Source organism: Durio zibethinus, unplaced genomic scaffold (assembly GCF_047325235.1).
Source record: "Durio zibethinus cultivar Kanyao isolate XHJ-2024 unplaced genomic scaffold, ASM4732523v1 HiC_scaffold_3, whole genome shotgun sequence".
In the NCBI taxonomy this organism is placed as follows: domain Eukaryota; kingdom Viridiplantae; phylum Streptophyta; class Magnoliopsida; order Malvales; family Malvaceae; genus Durio; species Durio zibethinus.
In genome coordinates, this window is record NW_028323044.1 from 7,822,134 (window position 1) to 7,827,133 (window position 5,000).

Here is a 5,000-nt window from a genome sequence, read left to right on the forward strand (position 1 = left end):
GCAAGCCGGGGATCGGCCCGGTCCCCCCGCGTGCTGCTGCCGATCCCGCTGCCGGTCCAGCTGCCGTGACCCTCGGTCCGACTGGGGCTTAGACATGGAATGAACTCCGTATGGCTAAGTCAACCCACGGCTCAGCCGGCCGGAGAGGCAGGATGCGCAAGCCGGGGATCGATCGGGTGCTAGGTGGGTTTAGGCACATCTTCAAATTTCTGCCGTGCCAATGCCATTTTTATGGCTTGTAAATTCATACAATGGTCCCCTAAGCCTTCACGTGAAGTTTCGTTGGAAGATTACTCGTTTTCTATTTTTCACGATTTTCGAAACTTTTTGCGGTTCGTGATTTTTTAGAATTTTTTTAGAAGGAGTTTTGGCCCCAAATTTTGTGGACGTGATCCTTCTATTTTTTTTGGCATGCACAAAAAAATTCAGCTAAAAACTCGAACCGGAGAAGATTTCGTGACCGTTTGAAAAAAGTGTCCCCATTTCAGACACTTGAACGGCTACTGGCAGCAAACCTGTAAAATCTCAAACGCTCTTTAAGGGGGTGTGAGTTCTCAGAGGTTTGATGAGGGATAGGGGGCCAACACAAGGGCCAAGTACCAGCACCCATCGCACGTCATGTGCGCACACCCCCCCGGCCCCCCTCCCAATCGCCGGAACCCCAATGCTGCCGGTCAGGTTCTCCGGCGGTACTCCGGCGATGCTCCGGCGATGCTGTCCCGAGTGAAAAAAATGCGGCACCAGCACATGCTGGAGCCAAGCATGGGCACCGTGGCTCAAAATCGAACTTCGGCCAAGGCCTCGACCATCAATGGCACATGATGACGCATGGTGATGGCACATGCATCGACCATCATCGGCATAGGCTGCCCTTCGGTACGGGCACTTGCCTCGACCGCCATCGGCACAAGCTGGGCCCTGGTGTGGGTTGTTGCCTCGATCACCAGCGGCACATGCTGAGCCTTGGTGCGGGCGGTTGCCTCGAGCACCATCGGCAGACCCTGGGCCCTGGTGCGGCCGGTTGCCCCGATAACCATCGGCACACGCTGGGCCCTGGAGCGGCCGGTTGCCTCGATCACCATCGGCAAAAGCTGGGCCCTGGTGCGGGCGCTTGCCTCGACCACCATCGGCACACGCTGGGCACTGGTGCGGGCGCTTGCCTCGACCACCATCGGCACACGCTGGGCCCTGGTGCGGGCGGTTGCCTCGATCGCCATCGGCACACGCTGGGCCCTGGTGCGGGCGGTTGCCCCCAGCACCATCGGCACACGTTGGGCCCTGGTGCGGTCGGTTGCCTCGAGCACCATCGGCACACGCTGGGCCCTGGTGCGGGCGCTTGCCTCGACCACCATCGGCACACGCTGGGCCCTGGTGCGACAGGTTGCCTTGACCACCATCGGCACACGCTGGGCCCTGGTGCGGGCGCTTGCCTCGACCGCCATCGGCACACGCTCGGCCCTGGTGCGGTCGGTTGCCTCGAGCACCATCGGCACACGCTGGGCCCTGGTGCGGGCGCTTGCCTCGACCACCATCGGCACACGCTGGGCCCTGGTGCGGCAGGTTGCCTCGAGCACCATCGGCACACGCTGGGCCCTGGTGCGGTCGGTTGCCTCGAGCACCATCGGCACACGCTGGGCCCTGGTGCGGGCGCTTGCCTCGACCACCATCGGCACACGCTGGGCCCTGGTGCGGCAGGTTGCCTCGAGCACCATCGGCACACGCTGGGCCCTGGTGCGGTCGGTTGCCTCGATCACCATCGGCACACGCTGGGCCCTGGTGCGGGCAGTTGCCTCGACCACCATCGGCACACGCTGGGCCCTGGTGCGGCAGCTTGCCTCGAGCACCATCGGCACACGCTGGGCCCTGGTGCGGCAGGTTGCCTCGACCACCATCGGCAGCCTCGACCACCATCGGCACACGCTGGGCCCTGGTGCGGGCGCTTGCCTCGACCACCATCGGCACACGCTCCGCCCTGGTGCGGTCGGTTGCCTCGAGCACCATCGGCACACGCTGGGCCCTGGTGCGGCAGGTTGCCTCGACCACCATCGGCACACGCTGGGCCCTGGTGCGGGCGCTTGCCTCGACCACCATCGGCACACGCTGGGCCCTGGTGCGGCAGGTTGCCTCGACCACCATCGGCACACGCTGGGCCCTGGTGCGGGCGCTTGCCTCGGCACCATCGGCACACGCTCGGCCCTGGTGCGGTCGGTTGCCTCGAGCACCATCGGCACACGCTGGGCCCTGGTGCGGCAGGTTGCCTCGACCACCATCGGCAGCCTCGACCACCATCGGCACACGCTGGGCCCTGGTGCGGGCGCTTGCCTCGACCACCATCGGCACACGCTCGGCCCTGGTGCGGTCGGTTGCCTCGAGCACCATCGGCACACGCTGGGCCCTGGTGCGGCAGGTTGCCTCGAGCACCATCGGCACACGCTGGGCCCTGGTGCGGCAGGTTGCCTCGACCACCATCGGCACACGCTGGGCCCTGGTGCGGGCGGTTGCCTCGACCACCATCGGCACACGCTGGGCCCTGGTGCGGGCGCTTGCCTCGAGCACCATCGGCACACGCTGGGCCCTGGTGCGGCAGGTTGCCTCGAGCACCATCGGCACACGCTGGGCCCTGGTGCGGGAGCTTGCCTCGAGCGCCATCGGCACACGCTGGGCCCTGGTGCGGCAAGTTGCCTCGAGCACCATCGGCACACGCTGGGCCCTGGTGCGGTCGGTTGCCTCGAGCACCATCGGCACACGCTGGGCGCTGGTGTGGGCGCTTGCCTCGAGCACCATCGGCACACGCTGGGCCCTGGTGCGGCAGGTTGCCTCGAGCACCATCGGCACACGCTGGGCCCTGGTGCGGCAGGTTGCCTCGAGCACCATCGGCACACGCTGGGCCCTGGTGCGGGAGCTTGCCTCGAGCGCCATCGGCACACGCTGGGCCCTGGTGCGGCAAGTTGCCTCGAGCACCATCGGCACACGCTGGGCCCTGGTGCGGTCGGTTGCCTCGAGCACCATCGGCACACGCTGGGCGCTGGTGCGGGCGCTTGCCTCGACCACCATCGGCACACGCTGGGCCCTGGTGCGGCAGGTTGCCTCGATCACCATCGGCACACGCTGGGCCCTGGTGCGACAGGTTGCCTCGAGCACCATCGGCACACTATCGGCCCTGGTGCGGGCGGTTGCCTCGACCACCATCGGCACACACTGGGCCCTGGTGCGGGCGGTTGCCTCGAGCACCATCGGCACACGCTGGGCCCTGGTGGGTTTAGGCACATCTTCGAATTTCTGCCGTGCCAATGCCATTTTTATGGCTTGTAAATTCATACAATGGTCCCCTAAGCCTTCACGTGAAGTTTCGTTGGAAGATGACTCGTTTTCTATTTTTCACGATTTTCGAAACTTTTTGCGGTTCGGGATTTTTTAAAATTTTTTTATAAGGATTTTTGGCCCCAAATTTTGTAGGCATGATCCTTCTATTTTTGTTGGCATGCACAAAAAAATTCAGCTAAAAACTCGAAGTGGAGAAGATTTTGTGACCGTTTGAAAAAAGTGTCCCCATTTCAGACACTTTAACGGCTACTGGTAGCAAACCTGTAAAATCTCAAATGCTCTTTAAGGGGGTGTGAATTCTCAGAGGTTTGATGAGGGATAGGGGGCCAACACAAGGCCAAGTACCAGCACCCATCGCACATCATGTGCGCACACCCCCCCGGCCCCCCTCCCAATCGCCGGAACCCCAATGCCGCCGGTCAGGTTCTCCGGCGGTACTCCGGCGATGCTCCGGCGATGCTCCGGCGATGCTCCGGCGATGCTGTCCCGAGTGAAAAAAATGCGGCACCAGCACATGCTGGAGCCAAGCATGGGCACCGTGGCTCAAAATCGAACTTCGGCCAAGGCCTCGACCATCAATGGCACATGATGACGCATGGTGATGGCACATGCATCGACCATCATCGGCATAGGCTGCCCTTCGGTACGGGCACTTGCCTCGACCGCCATCGGCACAAGCTGGGCCCTGGTGTGGGTTGTTGCCTCGATCACAATCGGCACATGCTGAGCCTTGGTGCGGGCGGTTGCCTCGAGCACCATCGGCAGACCCTGGGCCCTGGTGCGGCCGGTTGCCCCGATAACCATCGGCACACGCTGGGCCCTGGGGCGGGCGCTTGCCCCCAGCACCATCGGCACACGCTGGGCCCTGGTGCGGGCGGTTCCCTCGACCACCATCGGCACACGTTGGGCCCTGGTCCGGGCGGTTGCCCCCAGCACCATCGGCACACGCTGGGCCCTGGTGCGGGCGCTTGCCCCCAGCACCATCGGCACACGCTGGGCCCTGGTGCGGGCGGTTGCCCCCAGCACCATCGGCACACGCAGGGCCCTGGTGCGGGCGGTTGCCCCGAACACCATCGGCACAAGCCGGCCCTTGGTGCGGGCTCCTGGCTCGACCACCATCGGCACACACTGGGCCCTGGTGCAGGCGGTTGCCTCGAACACCATCGGCACACGCCGGCCCTTGGTGCGGCCGGTTGCCTCGACCACCATCGGCACACGCTCGGCCTTGGTGAGGGCGCTTGCCTCGACCACCATCGGCACACGCTGGGCCCTGGTGCGGGCGCTTGCCTCGACCACCATCGGCACACGCTCGGCCTTGGTGCGGGCGCTTGCCTCGACCACCATCGGCACACGCTGGGCCCTGGTGCGGGCGGTTGCCTCGACCACCATCGGCACACGCTCGGGGTGGTGAGGGCGCTTGCCTCGACCACCATCGGCACACGCTGGGCCCTGGGGCGGGCGCTTGCCCCCAGCACCATCGGCACACGCTGGGCCCTGGTGCGGGCGGTTCCCTCAGCCACCATCGGCACACGTTGGGCCCTGGTGCGGGCGGTTGCCCCCAGCTCCATCGGCACACGCAGGGCCCTGGTGCTGGCGGTTGCCCCGAACACCATCGGCACAAGCCGGCCCTTGGTGCGGGCTCCTGGCTCGACCACCATCGGCACACGCTGGGCCCT